A 26,240-nucleotide genomic window follows, 5' to 3' on the forward strand; every position below is an offset into this window, starting at 1 on the left:
AACTGAGTTACTTTTAATCAACATAGAAACATGAATTCGGTGTGACTTGAAAGAGGTACCACTCCCCTTAGTGTTTCATTTCTAGATCCTTTCCTTTCTTTTCGATGAACTGAGACAAAAAAGATAGGGCATTGTATTCAAGATTACACCTTTTGGAGAGTAACTGGGTGTACAAGAAATGTGAGTTAATGACGGTTTGTTGGCGTGGGTTTTAATACCAATGTTGCCAGATGGTCAAATCCAGATTTCCCCAATTCCCTTCCAACTTTTCCCTAAAAAGCGATATTTTCTATCAAAATTCCCCAAATTCAAAAATTCTTTTTCCACTAATATTTTCATAAAATGAGTCGACTTCCTCTGGTGTTTTTGTCTCTTGATTTTTTTTTCTCAAATAGCCAAATTTTCTTATAAAATTCCCCAACTTTTTTTTTCTTCCCATTTTCGCTTTCTTTGTCTTCTTTATCTTAATCTTTTTTTGTTTTTACTAATAATAAAGCTGAAAGTCTCTCTGTCCGGATCTCTCTCTGTGTCAGGATCTCTGTGACGCGCATAGCACCTAGACCGTTCGATCGATTTTCATGAAATTTTCCAAAGAATTAGTTTGTAGAACGGGGGGTGCGCACCTTTAAAAAATTTTTTGAAAATTCGTTTTTGTTCATTTTTTATTCCAATTTTAAGAACATTTTCCCGAGCAAAATTATCATAAGATGGACGACTAAATTACGAAGTTATCATAATGCGGAACCGTGATGTGGGCAAACCGATTGGCGAGAAATTCATCATGCATTATTTGTAAATATACAGGAGAACCAAAATACCTTTTTAATTTTCTACTACGGAAAAAGCCGTGCGGGAGCCACTAGTCATAAATACAAGCGCCTGACCGAGAGATAAGAAATAACCTAATATTATTTTCCACTCGCATTTACTTACTCTGCTTCTGTATGTACATTTAAACTATGATTTTTAAATATATTTATCTAAGAACATTCTTCATCACACTTATTTTTGCCTGTTTCACGTATCAACTAGTTACTCACGCAGAACTATTAATGCGAATTCCGTAGCATAATATTACACATAATGCGAAAAGCAAATTCCATAAAGTTGAGCAAAGCTAAACCAACGCTGTTTGATACAAACAATGTAACTACCAGATGTCAACACGCGAATTTAAATACGAAAAAAATATGTTTTCCCCAGGTTTTCCCAAGGAAAAAAATTTTCCCCAAAGAATTCCCCCCAAAACCCATTTCCCCAAAATTTCCCCAGAGAGCACCAGATTTCCCCAAAATGGGGAAATTTCCCCCAATCTGGCAACACTGTTTAATACATCGTTGACCCCAGAAACTAAGAAGGTTACACTGAAACATCTCATTTACTTCCTCTAGAGGTCAATGTAGATATATACCCGCACTATAGACAGTTCATTTAGAATCTGATTTGATTAAAAAAACAAATGAGGGCAGAAATGTTCAGAGCAATCTTTTACTAAAAAGACTGACACTTGAACTAGTTCAATTTTTTCACAAATGCTGGCTTCAAACAAAAGGCTTAGTTTCTGCCAAACTTGAACTTTAATATGATTTGCTATGGTATCATTCGAAAGCTAGTAAAGTGGATTAGTTTATGTGAGATTTGACTGATTTCAGGCTCAAATAATCGTCTTTGAAAAAGACAATTGCAGATTTTTGGCGTCACTTGAACATTTAGTACTTCCAAAGATTCAAAGCTTGTTGCTCGCAGAAAAATTCTGCAATTTTGATGAAAATAAAATCTTATTTTATAGGATTTTGTCTATTCTTTTAAATTCTGTTGGGACTTGACTGACGCGAATAATACGTTTCAAGACCCCTCGAGTAGATCGAAATTTCGCGTTGTGGAAATGGGTACGAATACAAATTTTTTTATACACATGCCTAACTATTTGTCAACACCCATCAAACTGTTTTAATTTTTTTTCAACTATGTATTATAATTTCTCACATAAATAAGTGAATTTTTACTGCATTATCAAAACGCTGTATTATTCAAAAGAAAATGTTGCAACGATGAGACAAATAAATGATCATTGGGGGGGGGGGGGAGATATAAAATAAAACATAACGGCAGGTACAGTATGTTGTAATGATGAAATGTAGTACCCTAGTAACACCGTACAGTAGATACAGTAGTTCTATTTATTCCTCAAAAAATAAGATGGTGATAATATATGCTGCACGATCATGCTGTCACAGACAAACCTGTGTAAGTCGACCACTTGCGGTGCACTATTTTAGTGGTGAACTTAAAGAGGTGCTGAACTTATAGAGGTTGAATTATGTGATATAGATCTAATTATGTGCCTGAAAATAGCAGTCTACTTAGACATGTGGTCAACTTACAAAAGTGGGTAAACTTTACAGGTTTTACTGTATCAGTTTTTTCTTGACAGCGCATGCACATCAACTCGTCAGAAGAAGAGGAAGAAAGAAAAGAATGATTAATTGATCTTCTGCTTAAGACCGAAATCATTCAGTCAAAAATTAGTAAAAAATTCAAATGTAGACGAGGAATTCACGTTAGATCTAAAATTCGTTACTCATGAAAAAAACTCGCCTTATAGCCATTTCACGTAAGTCGAATCGCGTTGTAGCGTGAGCCTCCTATATGTTCTCGTTTCGTGTTAAGGTTTTTCAGTATCTTCTAAAATCCCAAACCCTTTTTCAATTTATAAATTTTAAAATTTTGTAAAAATCATTCTCGGAAAGTATTTAAATTAGATATTAAATTAAAGTACATGTATTTTCCAAAAACAATATAATACAACTACGTAGCTCTTAAATAAACTGGGTTATAAAATTTTTAAAACTGCCAGCTAGTTAAAAGAAGGACTTTTTAACAAATCTCAAAATTAGTTACACATCAGTTATAAATAATAGATTCTTTTAAAATTATAAATAAATTCAAGATAATAAAAGTTCAAAGGTTGAATGAAAGGGGATTTTTTTCTCCTAAAAATGATTCCTTTGTCAAATATTTCCTTGCATTACCTGACTGTTGCACTGATAAAGTTTCCTATCATAAGTCATTATCTGTAGAGTAATGATTGTGTTGCATCGTTACACTTTTTTCTGTTCCCATACTTTAATAACATAACCGTATGTTTCCTTCTTCATCAAAAGCAAAAATAAGACATTTCCAGCCATTAATTACGTTGCAAGACCGCAGTTTCAAATAAGAGTGCATACGTTTCTCTTCCACATTTTAAAGATCGCTAGAAACTTTTTTGCTCGTTTGGTTGGAGTTTATGTTTTAATTACTTTCCTATTATTTTATTGATTAACAGGGTTTGTAGTTTATTTGGAGTGTTTTATTAAATACTTTTCCGAGGGATTCTTATAACTTCGGGATGGATACTTTTCTTTTTACGGATGTGTTCGTGAAACTTACTCCCTTAAGAATCTCATTAACTTGCTCTAAAATGCAACTTTAAGATATGAATTTCTCCTGAAAATTAAAAGATACCAGAGACTGTTTTCTTTACTTATCTAGAAAATTAATTTGCCAAAAAAGGCACTAAACGAGTGTTACGGTAACGGTTTTTCATAGTTCAATGAAAGCTTATTAATTTAATTTTATCATGTCTCATGCACGTGGTCGTTTTTCGGAAGCAGTATGCTTTATATTGAACTATGGAGTTAATCTCAAAACTTCGTGCCATTTAAATGACTAATGTATGTCATCAACAAGATAAATTTAAATATATTTGCATTTTGGAACTCAGTTTAGAACTGAAGAACTTAATGCTAGTCGCGAATTAAGTTCATAAAGTTATGGATTCAACAGAAAGGAAAAGGTGAAAATCTCTCTCTCTCTCTCTTTCTAACTATACAGCTGTAATATATTTAAGATATATCAAGGCGTTCGAAAAAAAAGGTGAACACGAAAACCTTCTCTGAAACATAAGATTTTGTTTTAATTTTATGTAATACTAGCTGCATTGCTCAGCTTTGCACGGTCTTTCTCGAAAATAAAAGTTATGTCAAGTCACACATGTTCAACAATTAGGCTTCAATTAGAGAAAAAAAATAATACAAAATTTCCCATCAAAATAATAATTCTCAAAGAAGAAAACGGCAAATAAGAAGTTCCCTTCGAAATTAAACGCAACCCTTCATAAATACAACTAAAATCCTAAAAAGAAAGAAATAAGATACACCGCCAAATAATAATCAAAAGGGGAAATTTAACCTCAAAATAAAATTTTATTTAGTCACATCCGAGAAAAAAATTGGCAACCTTCTGAACGCTAATTTAAAATGAGAACGCGCAAACGACAACTTTCCGATTTAAAATTTCTGTTTCCATTAGGATTAGCAGTGCTTTTTAATTTATTTCCCGGTGATTTTTTTTTAAATTCGAAGGAAATGAATGAACTCTATGGATGTTTTTCGCGAGCTTTCGAATGGTGCCAAAATGAAATTAACCGGATAAGTATTTAGGGTAGAAAGAGACATTTTACGCAATTTTCGGGCTTTAAAATTAAATTCGAACGGTTCGGCTCTTTTTTAGAGTTTGACCCTCCCCCCCTCCCCCACGTACTTTCTCAGGAGCACAAGTACCTCCCTGCCGAATTGGTCGAGATCAGACGTAAACTGTGGATTTGTATTGGGAACACACACACATATATTCTTTGTTTCATTTATATAGAATAATTTATTTTATTTTACTTTATTTTATTATATTTTATGTTTATTTATTTCGATATTTTACGTTACACATATATTTTCTTTTCTTAAAGTTTTCTCTAACAGTTTTTTTTTTTTCATTTAATAAGTTTTTTTTTTCTTTTTTTATGTTTAAATGTTCATCGTCGTAAAAAAATTACTCCCTCTATAGATTTTGATTAATTGTTTTTATATGCTATATATAAACTTTTTTCTTTGTTTTTTGCTTTATGATAGTCATTATTAGCATTCGTATTTATTTTTCTTTCTTTTTTTCATATGATTTTTATCAATTGAATGGCTGGAATTTCTTTAGTTTAATCTTTTTATTTTAAATATTAAAGTTTATAATGTAATCAAAATTGCGCACATGTAAAAATTATTACTCTCATTTTGTTCCAACTAGAGTTATCGCTTAAAAATAAATTAACAATAAAAGTGCCGACCACAAAATTACAGTTCTTGTCCTTTAAAAAAGAACATTACATTCATGCATTTTTTTTTTGTTTTTTTTTTTGTTTTTGTTTTTTTAAGGGTAGGATTTACCTCAAAAATATGGTAGTTTCCAAAACATACCTTTTTCTTAGCATTTGTTTTTTTAGTGGTGATAAGAAGAACATGTTTCAAAGACAACAAAGAAAATTTAATTACTGTTTTGAGAAATGAAATTATCATTTATTATGCAGCTGGCTAAAATGTAGTTAGAAGAATAAGCACAACATATAAAAGCGATAATTAAGCCATCGCTTGGCGTTTTTGTTGATATAAAAAATTCATTAATACATTTTTGTTTATACTAATTAGTTTTTTCTCGACTTAAAAGATAAGAAACGCCTCTTTCGGCAAAGAATGAGATTATCTTTTTTCAAAGCACAAGCTTTTCTGATAATTAACGAAGTCTCGGTCTCCTCTTTAATATTTTATACCCAAGTACATGTTTACCGAAAAATAAGTAAATAAACAGGGTTTTTTTCTGATAATAGTACGTGTGTCTTAGGAACCAGAATGTTTTTATTAGTCCTTAGACACAAGAAATTCTGTAGGCAATAAATAAATTGATTTAACATTTTTTTTTTTTGTTTTGTAAACTACTCTTTATTAGTTTTTTTTATTTGAATTTTAGTTTAAATTTAATTTTTCAATTTCCTTTACTACTTTTTAATTACGGATTTAAGCTAAATTCATTAGACTTCTACGTATTTTCGTATATTTTTCTACTGAAAGTTTGCCTTTAGGACTGAGTGCTATTTCTAATCTTGTATTGACGGTATAAAAATGAAAACTTTGCATAAAAAGTAGGATGAACCTTTTGTTTATTTCGTACTATTTCAAGTTTTTCTCCATGCGTAATACTTTGTCGCGTTTTCTTCAATATTCTTCTGTATTTGCAAGACATGTATTAGAAATAAACAAGCTGCATTGATAAAATAAATATTTTTTTAAAATCAGCATAATGTTTCTCAGTTTTCATTTATTAGCGGGCTAAATGATTTCTCCCCACATAAAGTGCAAAAAAAATAGTCAAAGTGTTTGAATTTAGTAATATTCTTTTAGTTTTTGTTTGCAGATAAAAATCAATTTACGTAAATTTTACATTTCATTCGATCAAAGAACTATAAATTTTTAAATCATGAAAAAATACAAAAAACAAAAAACGCGACGTTTAAACGGTGGGCCTTTTCAACTTATGCAAATACTTCCGATACGATCGATTTGGACACTTAGGTTCGAAGTAGCATCTTGAATCAAGCATTAAATCTATAAAAATCATAGCAAAAATGCAGTTTTTTAAAATCTCCTAAATAATAAAACGTGTAATTTAGTCATTTCAAAGTCATATTTTCAAATAATAGTCGAAAAGCCTAGGGCTGCCTATTTAATTTTCAGGTAACTAATTGTGTGGGGAAGAAACAATGTTAGTAGCACGTTAAACAAAGCGGAGACTGGGGATACTTGATCCCTGGGGATACATGATCCCATAGCCAAAAATGTACCAAAATCATTAAATAGAGATTTGAAACCCGAGAATTATGTTAAAGTTATACTTGTACATAAAATTTGGCAACACTTTGTTTTTTTCAGCCATTTAGTTTTAGTTCAAGAAATGATTGAATATCTCAAGGGAAACTTTTTTTTAGGAAAGCATTCTGAAGTTTACATTATCCGATGTATGCAACTTAAAAAAAATACTGAAGTGTAATGTTAAAGTATAGACAGTCTTTTATAATTGAGACATACTTTTAGTAAATTGCCACTGATTGTTAATAATATAACAAGTATGTTTGTAAAAATCGCATATTAGGGATACTTGATCCCTTCGTTTAGAGGGATACATGATCCAGGGATCAAGTATCCATATGACAATACAAACACAATGAAAACTATATAACTGTTGTTTACTTAGTTGACATTAACTTTAAACATTCGAAACCATATTAACATGATAAAAATATATCATTAGTATGAGTGATAGCTTTATATAATCACTGCACTAAATCTGCTAAACAATAAAAATATCAATTCGCGCTTGTAACCCAAACAACACCTCAAACAGCTAAACATGAACTAACTCTACTGATGAATTATGTTTTGATCAGCCAAAAGAGCTTGAACAAGTTGAAATAGATGTCAAATCCTCGTTTGAATGAAAACAAAATGATTTTGCTATCGTTTGATTTACATCAAAAAGTTAGTTGCTCATTATATACCCCATTAGCGAATAGAATACAAAGTTGGATTTCTAGAGTTTGAAATAAGTTTTTTTTTAAGCGAAAAGGTAACATGCTTAATCAATATATTTTTCCTGAAAAATTCACAAAAGTGTAGTAAATGAGAATGAATGTGTTAAGTAGCCCACTTCTAGATGGGTTGAGCTGAACTTTAAGAACTACAACAAACGAATTGTTCACATTTGACTTTTCAGGTTTTGAAAATAATATGCTAGGCTTCCTATTTTTTTCTATAAGAATGCCGATACTTGCATTTTTCATCCCTCTTTTTTAAAATTAATTCAGTTGAAATAACTCTTAATTTTACTATTCCAAGGCAAGAAGCAAATTATTTTTGTGCTTGTCGTCATTTTTCTTTTTTTATTTGTTGTAATTTGAGTTTCATTACGCTACTTTTAAAAACATGTTAGTTTTTAGTTATGAAATATATGTTCACAACTGTATTAGAGAATAAGTTACTGATAAAAAAAAAAACATCATAAGTTCATTTAAGTTGTGTACATTTTTCTTACAAATGTCCTAGTGAAATTTAAAACAATATTATTTTGTGTTCACTTTATTATAATGTAATTAAAAAAATTAGAACTAGTGCTTTTTTTTAGAAACATTTTGTAGAAAACTTAAATTCATAAGTAAAGATGATCTAACAAATGTTTATGTACTTTCTCAGTAGGATCAAGTATCCCCTATGATGGAATCATGTATCCCTTGATGCGGGGATACATGATCCCTTTATAAAGTTATTGAAAAATATTATTTTACCAAAACTATCTGTTTAATTTCAACTAAAAAAATACTGTCAGATAGAAGAAAAAATTATCTTTCGAAAAAGACTGATAATTTGCAGTCAAGAAAAAATTGAAAAATGAAGAGGGGATCAAGTATCCCCAAGCTCCCCTCCGTATCCCTGCTCTTGGGTCGCTTGCCAATTTACATGAACCAGGCGTTGAATGTACGCACAAAAAATGTAAACTTTAATTATTTTCTGAGAGCTGATTTTTATGCGTTACTCAATGTAATGTGTAACTCATAGAAATATGCGTTACACAATGTAATAATTTAGTAAATAATACTCAGACACTTTCCGTTGACGGTGGTTTTGGCCAAACGCTCTAAAGATCACAAAAGTAGCGTAGCTTTAACTATTCCATGTCAAGTGAACTACTGCTCTAAATCCAACCATCTCAAATTTGGATGGCATTTCATAGAGGCATAGACATACCTTTCAAAACAGCTTATCAAATTTTTAGCTTCCAAGATCTAAATCCTGAGGATCTAGGATATCCTAAAAAAGGAGTTACAAAATAGCACCAAAGTGAAACAAATTCCCATGTTTAGGTTAAGCTTACAGGAAAATATATCATACTGGAGACCTAAAATTATAGGAGCTTAAAAAACTTTACGCTGTTAATATACCCTTAACTTTTTTTGCGAGTTGAAGCTCTTTCAGCGTTTGTGTAGCATGCATATAATTTCTTGACAAAATGCGGTGGAGAAACGTTTTCTTGTATTTTAAGTATTTTAAGTTGCCATAAGTTTAAAACAAACTAATTCAAAAGCAGAAACATCATTGTTCTATTGTAAAAATACTTCTTTTTGATGGGTTACAGTTGCAGAGCGTAAATATCGATTTTTTAAAATACATTGTCATCCAAAATGGCCATCAAATTTTTTTACACTAAAAATAGCTTGTTTTCAATGCGCTGTCAATCTTTGCAGCTTCAAATCTTTTTTTTTTTTTTTTTTTTTTCAGAACAAGATTTTTTTTTTTTTTTTTTACAATCACATTTAATTTGCAAACTTACATTTTCAAAGAAGAATTAAAAACACTTTCAGACTAATAACACATGAAAATCAGTGCAAATCCGTTTCTATGGCCATGCATGGTAGAGCGATCTTTTCTCATTAACGACAGAGGGTTTCTCAAGCTCATTTTTCCATCCTCATCTGAAAGAACGGCATCGAAAAAAAAAACAGATATTCTGATAGGGGATAATCGATTTTTTACAATGGTGCAATCGAAAAGAAAATTCAAGGTGACAAATTTGTGTTACAACGCATTTAAAACAGAATATTTTCAACAAGGATTAAGATAAATAGTCTGGATAGTAACGACTTTTACAAAATTGATATACAGGGTGTTTCGTCTTAACCTGCAAGACCTCTTTTTTCGCAACCGTTAGTCCTAGATGCATACTTCCAATTGCACAAATGTTGAAAATCAGATGCAGAGATAAGATATTGAAAATTTGAAGTGAAAATAAAAATGAGTAAAATAATACAAAATTTAACTTTTATACGGGCCCCAGGTCCCCTTTTTTATATTTAGAGACATTTTCTCCATTGAAACTATTGCTGACACAAATATTCACCGAGATATGAAATGCAGCGTTTTGTGACTTACACCAATTTACACTCGCCGTCAATAACACCTTTTGGGGGAAATATAGCAGTCAACATGTGCTTAAAATTATATATGTGCAGAGTGTGGTTCTTCAAATGGTGCGAGATTTTGCAGTGTGTTTTTGCGTTTCGCGGCTTAACCATTGCGTGAATTTTTAACTAGTAATGAAAAATATAAATTCCTTGGTTTTTTTACGTTGACAACCTGTCATTATTCTGAAAGGGCGTTAAGTTCCAATCTCATATTCTGTATGGTCCTTTAAAACTTTGAGCTGGAATACCTCCTTGAGCTTTGGTCGCACAAATACAAGTTCTTTTTTGTGCCAGTAATAGTTTTTAATGGTGATTATTCTCCTGAATATAAGTTAGGGCACCTAGGGCCGGTATAAAAAGTCAAATTTTGTGTTTTTAACTCATATTTATTTTCGCTTCCAATTTTCAATATCTTAACTCTGATTTCGAACGTTTTTACAATTGGAAGTATGCATCTAGGACTAATGGTTGCGAAAATAGAAGTCTTGCAGGTCAAAACCTTGTGTATTCTCTGCAACAGTAGCTGATCGAAATCAATCATTTTGACAATATAATTACAAAGTACGAGAATCTGAGTTATTTTTGTTTAGAATTTATGGCAATTTAAATTCCAAGCTAACGTTTCTTCATCACGTTTTGTCAAGGTATACGTGCTACACAAAAGCTGATGAGTATAAACATAAAAAAAAATACTAGAACGTATTTTTTTTAGAACCTTAAGGACTTGAAAACTCCTAACATTTTAGGGTTACAGCATAATTTTCTTCAAGCTTAGCCTTGAAGTTAAAGGAATGTCTACATCTTTAAAACTTTCATTGAAATCGGAGATTATCGGATGGGGTGCAGTAGGTCACTTCCCAGCCAAAAAACAACTGCAGTTAAACTGCAAAAAAAGTGGTGGTATTTGGAAGCAATAAACTGCAGTTAAACCATTGCAAATGAACTGCAAGATAAAGTTTCAAAGCAACTGCAATTTCTAAACTGCAGTTTTTCAGTTCCAAATACCACCTCAATTTAAAAAAAAAAAAAAAAAACAATATCCGCAGTTTTACTGCAGTTCATTTTCTGCTTTTTTTTCTGGTTCCAAATACCACTAGAATTTCAAAAAATGAAAACTACAGTTTTTCGGGAGTTTTTTTTTTTTTTTTTTTTTTTCAAAAGACTGCAAAAAATTTACTCACCAAATTAAAAATATTAGTTAACAACCAATATAAATGGAAGAAATTCGAAACCACTTCAAAATTACAGCTTAGACAATTCTTTCATAAAAATGCATAATTTGATTACAGATGGATGTGCCAAGTGCGTTTTGTAAAACATTTAATTAAAACTTGAACTATTCTTCCGAAATGCAAATAAAAATTTTATTAATTTAGAGGATATTAAAATTGAAATATTCCAGCCAAAATTTTCTATGTTTATGAAAGTAGTACAAAGTTTCAAGACACAATAGCAAATAGATTTATTTGTAAGAATAAAAAAAATCATGAAATATGTCCAAATCGACCACGTTGTGATAAGTATTTAAGTTAATTAGACTGGTTAATATTGAGACATCATAACACATTTTTTTTAATGAATGGATATTGATAACCTAAATGTTTGCTCAAAGATTTAAGTCTATCGGTGAAAAAATAAAAATTACAAAAATTAAAAACTTCCGATAAGGTATTAAATCTTCAAGCTAACACTGATCTACTAAACATTAATTAAATAAAAATTAATTACTCAAATAATAATCGGCGAATTTTGAAGTTGTCTAACCATTTTGTAAACCAGAGCTTCACTTCGTTCGTTTGAATGGGTTTTTCAATGATGAAACTCGAAATTGCACTTATAATTCGTCTTCTTAGTGGAGCCAAACAAAGCACGTTGATAAAGCGGTCAGGCTTAGTGGTCATCTTGCGCTTACCTCGAAGTTCTTTGCCGGAGGCACCGATTATTTCGGCACCCGGAACGCGACCTTCCGATGCGTTTGTACTAGGTAAAATACCGTTCCGGGACATTGTTTCAAGTGATATTTGATTTTATTTAACTTTAAATTCCTGATTTTCCCCCAAAAAGACCAATTTGACTCTGTTCAAATCCGAATCGCTCTTAAAATCGGCATTTTAAAAAGCCTTTTCCAACCATGTAATGACTTTCGTTATTCGATATCGTTTACAGGAGTCAATATCGTTAAAACTTTTAAATGTAGCAATGTGAAAAATAATATTAATGTTTTAATCAAAGATGCACATCTTTTTAAATCCTCAATTCAACTTTAATGAATTCATTAAATGCGGCGTATACTCAAGGAACATAAAAGAGATCAAATATTCCCATCAAGACACGATAACAGTCCCAAACACATTGCATATCATTTAAATCTTAAGTGGCACCAGATTACACAGCATATTTTTTATGAAACTCCAGTTAGCGCGACACTTTTGGCTACTTAGACAATATATCATTTTTCTTCACCAATTGAAATATTTTCATTAAGATAATGAAAACATCTGGAAAAGTTTATTGCATGAATTTCTGAGAAGCGATACGAGACCTATGTTATTATAATCCATTCATGCAGGGGTAGATACAGACTGCCATTGTAGGGGGATCATGCTGAAGGATGAACCTTACCCCCCTCCAAACAAAACTGCGATTTTTGGTATAAAAAAATTCTGAAACTGCTGGAGCGTCAATAAAAAGCATCAAATCAGCCAGGAGTAAAGCACTTTATTGGAGCGTAAACGTTATAAACTGATTTCATTAAGAATGACAACATATAGTATTTTAAGTATTTAAGGAGTAAACAAAAAGAATTTATAAATATATGTAGGCTTTTGCTTGTGGAGGTTAAGCTTTGCATTTCTCACAGCCTATCTGCATACGAGAGGGTATTCAGTGCCTTAAAAATTATATTATTAAATAAAAAGCTCTATTGCAGGTTGTTCACAGAGACTATTAGCAGTTAAATAAGAATTGCAATTTCGTTGTAGAGTTGGAGAATTTCTAACTATCGGCGGCAATGAAACAACGGTTGTTTAAAACCAAAGGAACGAGACATGTTAACGGACATGCATGTCAACAATAATCCCAGAATTTAAATTTATAATCTTTAACAACGGCTTATTATATGTACTATACATTTAAATTATTCTTTTTTTAAATTTTTTTCAAAATAGTTCCTAATTCAGCATTAAATCTGTAAAAATAATGTTTTAGCTGATTTATTCTTAACTACAAATTCAAATGTTTTTATTAAAATACAACAAAAGAACTGTGTAAGTAAAAGTTTTATTTGGGCATGTATTTTCAGAGAAACATGGGCGGCAGAGCATTTAAACTTTTCGAGATTTATCTAGAGCTCTGTGAGTTTTTAAATGTTTTTTATGCTTCGCTTCTCAAAATGCTGCAAATTTGAAAAAGGAACTTTTTGAATGTTTCACCCATGTTGGTGGAGGTGCACTAAACTTTTACTGTAATTATTATTTTCTGCATCAAGTGCTCAATTTATTACAATGCTTCATTCTGCTGCTCAAATAGTATTTCTAACTTATATATGATGCGCAGTGTTTTCTATTTATTCTGTGGAATTTATCTTGATATACAGCTTGAAGGGGCTGAAATGAGAGAAAAAATGAAAAAAATACAAAAAAAAATACATACAAGAAGGTCAAAGTAATTTGCACTTACACACGCAGACATGCCTTCACACACACACACGAGCGCGTTTACACTCACACTCGCCCTCACGCACACATGCCTGTACACACACATATTTCTACTTGTTTCATATTGAAATATTCTCTGGACTGATAGATCAATATAGCTGTTGAAATTATATTTGTACTGGAATAAACGATAATATCATAAGAGTGCTCAAATGCGGTCCTTGTGCACCAATATGTTCTCAAATGAGACCCCGTGGAAATTTAACTACCTAAAGCAGAACAAATTCGGTACCTATTCAGCAATCATCAGTACACTTCAGTTTTAATAGAAAAATTTCGGAACATATTTTAGTGCACTGTAAAAAATGTGTAAGTTACCCGTATTAATGGGTGTAACGTTACACGAATTCTGAACGGTGCAACATAGTTGTTTTAAAAACTCAAACTGTTGGAGGAACCATGCACTATGGTTTCAGTAGAATTCAAAGCGCACGTATAAAGATTAGAATCGGCGCAGAGCAGGTGAACTCTTATTAGCGAAACGAAAACCGGCCTTGGTGGCCGAGTGGTAAAAGCTCTAGCTTTGTGTAGTGTTCTATTCTATTCAAGAGTCACAACTGACTGTAACTGTATTTATGTCGAGGACTGCATACTAAGTGCCTTGCCTCCATTATTTTATATACCGATAGATGGCAGCACCATCACCGGATCGAACAGTTAATGAGAATTTAGAACTAGTCCAAGAGCTAATAGCTACCTGGTGCTAGCACCCCCAGAGGTATCGTTTCACTTGGAGGACATTGAGACCACGAGCATATTTAACGTCGCCCAGTCCCCTTTAATGACGACGGTGGGTCTTCGACCAGCGGGGATCGAACCCGAGCCCCTCCGGCCCCGAGTGCAATGCCCTACCGATCAGGCTACCACGGCCTTTTTGTGTAGTGTTATTTGCTTTTTGAGTCTGTGAGTTTAGTGGTCTAGGTTCGGACGACACTCAGGTTATTTATTCTCTTAGTGCAATTAAAAATGTCTTGTTTGTATATTAAAATAAATAAACATTATGTGTTAAAATAGTTAGTGTATATTGGTTGTTAAAGAGCATGAACTTGATAAATCTTTCAAGAAAGTCAGCTGAAAGCTTCAGTTTTGCAAATGTGTAACCTTTGAAGCAGTTCCTCTGTAAGCATATGGAAAATTCTGGTGTAACGTTGCGCAGAAATGAGTGATACTTCACACTGTAGTTACATTACCATGGTGTAATCTTCCACAAGCGCTGTGTAACTTTACACTAGTTATATCCGTTAAGTTATTCCATAGTAGTGGAGGCATTCAAGCAGCTACCGATTTTTTAAGGAGTAAGGATACACAAAAACATTTTTACAGTGTGCACATTCAAGCGACTAAAACACTTTCTCAGTCAAAGTGTTCCGAATGCATTTCCAATGTGTACTGGCAATTTCCAATGCACTAATATTGTATAACATTCAACTAATCATGCACAATTATTTATAATTCGCCCTTCAAAAAATATGAATTTTTTAAAAAAAGTTAAGTGTTTTTGTCTGTAATCAGCGTCATGATGGCCTTACGATTTCAACTCACTTATCATTACATCTCTTTTTATTTTTATTTTTAATAGCACTAAAATCTCTGTTTTTCTTTACACAGATATAAATCGCAAAAGTTATTAACTTTAATTGAGTTACGGTTAAATGCCGAAAAGTTTTGTAGATTATGGCTTTCTAATAAAACATGAGACTGAAACTGCAATTCAATACATGAAGCGTATGCAAATCAAGCGATAATACAAATGATCATAATTGCTAAGTAATTCATTTTAAGTCGATACTTTATTATCCTGTTGCAAAATATCACCAGTTATCAATTTAATTCCCAATTAAATGCCGGCATATTTTATCGGAAAGTAATTACATGTTAAAGCATGTAATGTTATTTGAAACCGAAGGCAGTTTAACAAAAGCTCAAGGAAACTCAAGAGGCAAATAAAATCGCAGAAATATTTAAAATATGAAATAACTTGCATACCATTTCAGGCATGGTGAAATTAGCATTTTTTTTCTTTTTTCTGTTTATCGTTGCAACATATTTCATCTTAGAAATGTAGTTAAATAAAGCCATTTTTACATGTATAGTTTAGATTTTAAGGAATATATCGTCCGACCGCGAACAAATGACCCTTGTCAATCATTTGAGAAAACGAGTTCATTCCTTAAGATAAGTAGAGAAGAAAGAAAGGACGAGTGTCCTATTTTCTTGTTTAGATATATTTTGAAGATATGAAAAAAAAAAAGAGATCCTAGTATATTTTCGTCATTTGATTATTTAGACTTGAAATGTTTGAATTTCAGCAATAATTGCATTCACTTGGAAAAAGGTAAAAATGACAAGCTTTGCATTCTTAATTGCAACCCTGCTCTCGCCAATTTTTAATTGAAATTAATTATAGAAGGAGTAGTTGTCTCTGACCAATGGCTGCTGAAAGAAATAAAACCATTACCCACCCATTTACGAAGGTTGGGACCTGTCCAATGAGGCGCCTGCCTTGACCGCACAAAAATAAGATGTTTTACCCCTTTGGCTAATTTCTTTAATTCCAAGGTGAGGTATTCAAGCTCAGGAACCAATGACGACGGGGCCATGGGCAAACTGATTGCAGTCAGACTTTAATACTTACATTTTCAGAACCACGAGAACTATTATTGAATGTTATAGAAAGATAAAATATTGCATTTTTGATTATGAAAATGTTCAATTACGAAATGAAGTTTAAAGTTATTATTATTCTACAAATGTTAGCGCACAGTTGGGCTAACATCAAGCCTTTTCACCTTCAGTAAATGGAATCGTTTAATCCACCCGCCAACGGAGCTCAACTTGCCAGAGGCGGACAGTACATTAGCAAATTTGACAACAAGGCAAACACACAAGGAATTTGCAATTTTTAAACGTAAGATAATCAAGTTTTTAACTACTTGTATCCGGTCGGTGTCCTGCTGACTCTCATTATGACCGCTTTTTGAAGCTGCATAGTTGTTTGAATGTGGTTAATAAAGAAAATGAATTATTATTTTGTATAAAAAAATAAAACAATGATGCATTGCATGTCATCTTATACTTATATACCAAAAACTCGACATCCATACCCATTTAGCAATAATAAGATAAACCTTAAAAAAAATTATTATTATTATTGCTGAATTAGTTATAAAAAATAGTTTGAATGAAGTGCGAAATGCGTCATTGATTTATTTTTCATACAAAATCATAATTCATCATTCTTTATTAACCGCATTCAAACAATTATGCCGCTTCAGGGAACAGTCATAATGAGAGTCAAGAAGATACCGACCGGATACAACTCGATGCGACGCCAAATGAGTGTGATGAGCGGAAATCAGTGTCTCTTGCAACGTTTTAATATCCGGAATGTTGAAAGCGTTCCAATAAAAGTTGGTGAGACGAAACAATTAATGACAACTTAAAACAAGCCTCTGTGTATCATAAAATACTTTTGAGCCTGCTCTTTAAAATGCAGTGCTTCAAAAATGCCAGTGAAAATATAATATGAAGAATTTAAACATTTAAAAAAAAATGAAATTTCTGAAGAAAGGAATGATTCGGTATCCGACTGCGTTTAAAGACTCTTTTTTTTTTAATTAACTTGGATTTTTTTTTATGTCATCTGCATTTGTTTCAAAACTATGAAAATACTGTAAAAAGAAGCTTTCAAAATATTATTTTGAAAAAAAAAATGGAAAAATTTGAATAAAAGTAGCGAACACATGTGTCGTACGCTAACAGCTATGGACAAAATTAGGATCTACTTACTTATAAATCCTTGCAGAAATGACACTTATGTGTGTTTTTCTGTTTTTCAAAATACTTCTAAAATATTGCTAAATAAAGTTCCTATATTAGTACTTAAAATTAAAAAAAAAACTTTTGTTTAATCTTGTGTACATAAAAACATCACTTAGTTACAAAATCAAGCTTAGATTTTGGAGAAATGCAGCAAACATATTGCAACAATTTATCTTAGAAATTTTCACATCAATTCTTGAATAACTTTTTGCGGCATCAATGTTAAAGTACACAGTTTTCTTCAAAAATATCATTCGTCAAAAAAAAAAAAAAAAAAACTGATTTACATGCAACTTCCGGTTTGGAGTTTCATTTAAAACTCTTTAATAATACAGGTAAAACTCTAATTTCAACCCACGTAGAGTCAAAAGTAAGATACTTCTGGAAGGTCAATGCATTAGACATCATAACATTTTTTTTTTAATGTCATCGAAAATGCCGATTTTAATACGATAGGGACACCTTAACTGTTTAGAAATTTTTGTCATAAGAGAACCAATGCTAATGCTCATACGTTACAGTAAAATTTCAATCGTGCATGTATTTAAGATAACAACAAAAAGTGAAGCAATCTTTTTCTTCTTCTTCTTTTTCTAAATATTCGTGCATACTAACCAGAAACTATACGTTAGTGTAATAATGAAAAAGAAAATCAAAATAACTAGCAATCAAAAGATACGAGTAAAAAATGTTTTCCGACTCGTAAATAATGAGCTCTCGTCTCTCATTTATTGAAATAAGTGGTCTTAAAATATGCCTTAAGGAAAGTCTCGAAAGTTAGCAAGTTTCGGTGAGAAATAGAAGACATATTTCACACGCTTTGCAGATGACCATTGTTTTGCCAGATGCAGACACTAAAGTCACGTGGCATTTTGCGCTTCTAGCCAAGTTTTAAAATTTGGCGAATTTGACGAGAATCAATAATTTATGCGTTAAAAATGTGTGCCTGTACTTTTCCGAATGATAAACTTTTTTTAAATTATATAATTCATGTCGTTTCCTGGTGATAAGATGAGAATAAGCTGTGGGAAGTCAGAACTTAATATTACTGGCCATGTAGTTATTCCCTAGAGCTTAGTTCAAATATTACAGAGTACCGTAAAGACATCAGCATATCTTTCTAAAATACTAATTTCCTGCTCACGTCTTTCATTCATAACTCGCAAAATGTTCCTTTCAGACTTTCCCCTACTAACATTTGTTACCATTACAAGTAGTGCCATCGGAATTTGGAACTGAAGCTGGTTGGTAGAGCTGATAGCTCAAGCATTGAAAAGTTCGTCACATAACATTTAACATTGCCACACAAACTTTGCTTTAAGTAAAGTTTTTTTATAAAAAATAAAACCAGATAATTAAATACAAATGGATTTAAGGTACTGTAGAATACAATTTTTTAAATGTAAACTGCCCGAAAAGCGGCAAAAACGGTTATAATGTCAAAAATATGTACATGAGAACAAAAAATTATGCATAATTTCAGTTTTGTTTCATTGAATTAAGCATTCACACTTCCCTTGAAATTGTTCCACTTGTCCACTACGTTAAGAACCGAAAGTTTGAAGGACTCGTTTTCAAATATGAGAGCAAGTCAATAAAAAACAGACAAAAAATGTGCTAATTACTAATATTTCCCACACAAAGGGGGATCATTTTTTAGAAATTATAAACGTTTCTTCTTTCCGCCAAAACTAGTTAGATAAGTAACAAAATTTAACAATTCTAAGTAACAGCTGAAAATCTAAGATTTAACCTAAAAAATTTTCTTTGACGTAAATAACAGAAACGTTCTCCATTCTGAAGTAATCTAACCTCTATCTTCTCTTTTAAGATATTTCTCCAGTAAAAAAAGTCAAATTAGGAAATTTAAAAGTAAAAGTTTCAAGTGCTTTAAAAGGGAGAAATGAAATTGATGAGCAGGATTAAATGCATTTAAAACAGAAGAAAAATTGCTGCTCTGCAGTTCCGTGCTTTAATGTACGAACACAACTTCTTTTCACCCATTTTACGAGTATTTTTGGTAGTAAGTGTGGAAGAGAATGCGAGAACAGTAAAATAAATTTAATAAGAAGGAAGCAATTAAAATGCATTCTTGCTTAAAAGAAAGATTTTTAAAAAAAAAAACAAGTTTACGTTTGTGTTTAATGAACAGGACACACAATGTGTTTTGAAGAACATTATTTGCCAGAACTTTAAGTGCAGTTGTTATTCATTGTTTAATCAAAATTTATTTTAAGCGACTAACACGGATCTTTCTTTTTTTTCTTTTTTAGTAACAATGCACTTTTTTTAAAGAAATTTCAATTAAGAAGAATTTAGCTTGGGAAAATGCTAAAAAACTATACTTTCCTTCAGTTAAAAGTAATATATTTGGTAGTTGTAGAGATTCTTTGACTTTTTAAGGAGTCATGCAGCAGTCGGTAACCAGGTCTTAACCGAGGAAGGTCAAAACAAGACAGCCAAAAATATTTTGAGAGTATAAATTACGCAAAAAAAAAAATAGTTAAGAAAATTTTTACGTAAGCAACACTACCTTTAAGCGCTACTTTTGTCATTTTCTAGTATTTTAGAAGTAATTGTGTGAGTGATTCAAGTTTTTAGTTGTTAGTGTACAACAGTGATCTTCAACGTATGATCCGTGGGCTACTAGCAAAACTTGCTTTTTCCAACTGAACAAGAACATATTTTAAAATTTTACATTGTATTCCTATAAATTGAAGTATATGTATAAACGCGGTGAATCTAAACTCCGGGGGAAAACTTCTGGGTGTTAGAGGGGAGGATAAGAAGCAGGAATGTTAAAGAACATGTGGTCACAAACGCAATGCTGACACGTCCCACGCACACAAAGCCAGCAACTTATGGATGCCAAACGGGTAACAAAGTTACTACACTAGGACGATTTTACACAAAATTTTAGTCTTTGAGAAAGATTTAAATTGGTTGATGAAATTTGCGGCATGCAGCTGTAATACATACGTAGAAATGACAAAGCACTTCGTGTCGCAATCACGAGCCTTTTGGCAATTTTTCATCGACAGCTGCACCTTTGTTGCCCCTTAACGATTGCTCTAAATATTTCTTTAATATCTTTGTGTTAAATCGTCTTTGTGTATAAATTTGTGAGCAGTTTTGTATCCACAAGTTTCGGACTTTGTGTGCATGTAGTACGTCAGCATTGCGTTCACGATCATTGTTCCTTATGAATCCTGTTTATCATCCACTCTAACGCCCCTTATAGTTTTGTCCAACAGTTGAGACTCACCCTGTAGAGTTTGATCTTTGGAACCCGCAAGCACTTTACAACAAAAAGTTGGTCCTTTCTTAAAATTAAGTTGAAGACCACTGCTGTGTAAATGTTTTTCTGGTCCTCGATAAAAATTTGAAAAAGTATCGACGCCTCAAATAAAATGACTTGACAACCTCTGAGTTAATAGAAACAATTTTTTCCCGAGAAAATAACAAGAAAGCAGCTCAACTAAGGGGCCGATTCAAATCGAACAGATTTCGATCAGATCGAATACGGGCAATTTAATCTACCAATAGCACAGCTAGAAATTTGCTTTTCCTAACTCAGAAGGAAATTTCTCGCTACCTTACTGGTAACAAAATTCGTTTGAGTTAAACACAATCGAGTTGAATGCACCCAAAATAAATTAAAGTCCGCCAATATAACGGTCCCTCCAGTGACCTATGGAGGGGAATTTTCTGAACGTGCTTACGACATTTACGGAGAATGTAGGTACTTTTTGAACAAGAGTTAATGCTCTGTGTTGTGACTAGAAGTAGTAGTTTGAGCTGTAGTTGGGGAGGTTTTAGGAGCTTGCTTGCTTCACGGTTCCGAACTATTTTTAATGTTACTGTTCACTGATTTTACTATGAAAATTCTAACTAAGACGTTGCTAGTTTTCTGTATTAGCATTAAGTGCATTCCTTTTTAGTACTTTTTTAATTTTAAGCATAATTAATGCATGTTAATGAAAAAATAGTGGGAGAAGTGCGGAATATGGGGTAGGACACAATATTGAGCAAGATACGCAATACGGGGCTAAATATATTCTTCTTTGAAAAGCAAAAATAAAAAAGGGAACATACAGATGAAAATTGTTCTGTATATCAGGCAGTGAGAATCAAAGGAATGTAAGTGGAAATTTTAATGTCTTGAGCAAAACACGTTTAAAGACAACGTCCTAGGTAGGTTTTCATTGAAAAGTTTTTCTAAATCATGCTATACAGCAGCACCTACCAGCGAGACTGGTTAATATTTTTTGCCATAAGACAGAGCACAGGTTCACCTTCCATTTGTACTGGTAATCTCCAAATTTTTAATTTTGGCACTTACATCTCTTTGCTTCTCACTGCCTCATATGTGATTGCGCAGGGACAATTTCAGATAAACAGGAGATTATACAGTACATTTGAAGTCAAAAATGCCTCAAATACGCTAGTATAGTCTACGAAAGTAAAAAAACAAAAAACCTTTGTCTGATTTTTGAACCAAATGAATACTATGATTAAAGTGAAAAACCAACGTAAATAAAGCACAAATTTTGAAAAAAGTACAGCATATAGCTATTTAAAGGCTACATTGGAACCTCTTCATCAGTGCAAAAAGCTCACAAGCACAACCGAAAGTCGCGAGAGAACTGACAACGACCGCGTGGACACCGGTATTTATACCAAAGCGGACCAACCAATAGGAATTCAAGACACAAGACAACAAACAACCAATTAGCAAACGACATGTCAACCCCGGGCTCAGAGCAAGGGGAAGAGACAACCAATCAGAAGCCAGGAGACATAAAAAGTGAGAGACAACGAAGAGACCGAAAGAGCAATTATAGAAATTGCTTCCAAATATCATGAAAAAATATGTCGTTTGCTGATTGGTTGTTTGTTGTCTTGTGTCCTGAACTCCTACTGGTTGGTCCTCTTTGGTATAAATACCGGTGTCCACGCGGTCGTTGTCAGTTCTCTCGCGACTTTCGGCTGTATTGGTGACCTTTTTGCACTGATGAAGAGGCTCCATTGTAACCTTGAAATAGCTGTATGCTGTATTTTCTTCAAAATGTGTGCTTTATTTACGTTGGTTTTTCACTTTAATCACATTGTAACACAAAGCTATTATTTTTCATTCAAGTAAATACTAGCTTTTTTTTTATTAAGGAAATGATCCTTAATCGCAGAATTTTAATTTCATCTTACGATCACTATCATTTTTTTCTTAATCACAACAGCAGCAATGATAACAAAAAGCACCACAACAACAACAGGTTCAACAGCAGCAATGATAACAAAAAGCACCACAACAACAACAGGTTCAACAGCAGCAATGAAAACAAAAAGCACCACATATTCGGTGCTTTTACCCTATCTTAAAAAATACTCATTAAAATATAAAAGTCACATAAATGTCAGATAACATGCAAAGGTAGTTTTAAAAATGACCATTTTAAGTGTTTCCATTGTCTTGCATCCAATATCCTTCCGTTCAAAAACGCTCTTACGAAATATATATTCTGAGCTTTACGCTAACGAGATCTAAAACAAAGTCTCTAATACTCATGAACTAAATTTCTACACTTTGAGTTATGAATTTTGACATTTAATTAAGAAAACTCTTCTGCTGCTAATTTATTATTTTAATTATGTTAGAAAATGTCAATTAGACTTTATTGCTTTAATAAATATGTCTGTTTATTGTTTAGATTTATTAGTATGTGACCTTTGGGATACGTCATAACTTGCTTAGCAGACTTCTCTAGATTCTGGAAGAGAAATATTTTCAGCAATTTCAGTAATTTCGTGCGACTCATAGCTGAATGAATATTATACAAAAAAGGCAGTTTTAAAGGGACTAAAATTGTCGTTTCCTGCTTGTTCAGCAAACTAGGAGGGTCAGTAAGTTTAAGAAGTGAAGATTACAAATTTAGAAAAGCTAATTTTTAGAAATTATAGTTCTTGCAACTTGAATCTTTTTTTTTTTTTTTCAAATCAGAACTGACCTAAAGTTCTGATTTCTAAATCTACAAAAAAATATCAATCGAGAAATTAATAAGAAACTAAACGAAGTTTATCGAACTCAAAGCACTGTGTTTAAATGAAGTTTATTTTTTCTTTCTTTAGTTTTTCAAAACCACGTTTTCAAAGTTTTTATTTACGCCAACAGCTCCAGCAAAGAAAATGCCATCTCTTGACATTTGAAACATTGCAATTATGGAATTAAATATATTACTGGGATATAAACATCTAAAAGCATGAAGTAATTAGTTTTCAAATAATGATCAATTAAAGTTATAAGGTAAAAACCACGTTTTTCGTGGGAAACGTTTAAACATTTAGCTTTAAAACAGGTTTTTATCTATATATTTCCAATCTGGAGGTTCATATCATTATCTGGCATCTAACTAAGAGTTAAGCAAAAAAAAGCTTAAAAATTATGAAAAAATTAATATTCTGGAACTGTTAAGATAACGGTTGATTTTCGTAGGTGGGAAAAAAACTCTTATTACTAAAAAAATCCCAAAAACATTTTTCAGCAAATTACTAGTCGAAATGTGTTATTTATGTGAAATTAAATAATTAATTCAAGTTTTGGATGAGTGTAATGAATATTGCAGAATTGGCTGCATAAATACAAAATATTAAGTACTAATTTCAAGAATAAAAAGGTACATTCCTTATTTTAGCATGCCGTGCATATCAGGACGTGTAATGAATAAAATAATGAAAACAAATGATTAACTATGTACGATTTTTTCTTTCCTATGGGACGGATAAAAACTTCTAAATGCTGTAACATTGTGAGCATTAAATGTGATAAGCCATCTCAATTACCCTTAGTAAAAGAAATGGAATTTATTTCAACATCACGCAAAAAAGAAATGTATATTCGAGTTTTATCCTTGACAGTTTTGTGAGAAAAAAATCATAGCTAAAAAAATCACTTTAAGGAAGTGGACTTGGGAAAAAAAAAAGCCTGCTACTATGACGCTGACAAATTAACCAATAGACCACTTTTGTAATAAACGATAGCAACCTTCTGAAATTGTAGAAAGTCAATTTATCACTCGTTTGACAACCCTTCTGAAATATCATCATTTAAAAAGAAATGATTTTGCAGCAGCCACAATTATTTATTTTTATAAATCATACCACTTTGTGTTTGGGACACAATTTCCATGCTGCTGGTTCGGGAGAATTTTAGAATGTTGTTAATATTAGAGTTGGCACTTATTTCAATTTGTTCATTCTCTATTTTTGCGGAGATTTTTGATTTTCATCTGCGATTTTTCTTATACAGCTAAAAAGAACATTTATATTCAAGAGAAATTGGGTTACTTAAACATTGACAAAAAAGAAATCTCTCTCAAAGTTAAAGTAAACTTAAAATGGTTTAAAAAATAACGGCGAAAATTGTTTTGAAAGATAATAATTAATAACAGCAATAACTATTAGTACAATGATGTAAAGTCGAATTAATTTTATTGTAGATTAGTAACCTCCTTTTTGTAATAGATGAATATTTTTCAACCTTGGACGTTAACGTGTTACGGAGGTACATTATCATCCACTGTTTGACCACGATTGTATATAATTTGGCAGTGTGCCAAGTAAAGACGATTCCCTCTGAATAAATCTAGCAGGGGAGAAGGGAAATTAACGATGGGATTTTGATGCACGCGTTTTATAATATCACTAGTGCCCTATTCATTTTTATTGTTTTTTTAAAAAATAAAATAAGGGGAAACAATAATAGTTACCATGGAAATAGTGTAACTATAGAAAAGAAAATAAAACATTTTCATTTCGTTCAAGAACGTAAAAGCAAAATGGTAAGCTCAAAACTTTGTCGTGAATAAATAAATCAATTAATTTTTGCCGTGAGAATATAGATCGAATATACATAGATTTAAAAAATGTTGCTGTGGTCAAACCTTCCTTTTTACAAAACTAAGCTAAATAATAGAGAGGCAAAAGTGCACATCTGAAACAAACCAACTAACACCCCTATAAACTAATAGATACATCCATTTCAGGATATTAATAAGGGATATTATAATCGATGGACAGACAGTACTATTTCTCCACTGTGGCAAGATAAAACTTAAGAGGCATATAAGCTGAGTGTGAAATATTTCCAGCTTTTGTCTCTGAATTAACTTTATATTGAGGCGTTGTAATGTTAAATTAAGATCCGGAATTAACTTACATTGAGATGCGCTATCACATTGAAGGTTGAACAATCTAACGAAACATTACTATCACGCGGAGTCTCTTCCGCAAAATTTTTTTTAGGAAAAACAGTTTTTTTTCCTTTTTTAGTAAATCCAAAAGTGAAAAAATACCTTTTTGAAGAAAAAATCAATTTTAATTGCAAAGTTAGCAAATAACAAAGTATGTTGTGATAATATGCATTCAATTTCCAATCTGAATGTTTTCTTTAATTACAAACAAAATGCGAAGATTTTAAATGGCAAATTTTTTGTTGAAAAATTATTAAGAGTACTCATGCTGTTGAAATGCTTATTTGTAAAAGGTTAGAAAATACCGATCACTATAGAAATTGATTTTTTTTTTTTTTTTGAAAAAGGTCTTTGAAGAACTCTGTGGAAAATTTCCTAAATATGATATTTGAATATCTTGCAACATAATCTATCTATCGCAGCTCTTTATTCCACAAAACATACTTTCAAATTTACTGTAAATCGTGAAAGAGAAAAGGGAAGTCAAAGAAATTTCAATTCCAAGCAGTATGTGTTCCCAACTTTCGTTTTAAAAGAAAGCGCAAATTTCCCTAAAGGATTAAAAGCATTTCAGCCTAAAAT

Source organism: Uloborus diversus, chromosome 2 (assembly GCF_026930045.1).
Source record: "Uloborus diversus isolate 005 chromosome 2, Udiv.v.3.1, whole genome shotgun sequence".
Taxonomy (NCBI): domain Eukaryota; kingdom Metazoa; phylum Arthropoda; class Arachnida; order Araneae; family Uloboridae; genus Uloborus; species Uloborus diversus.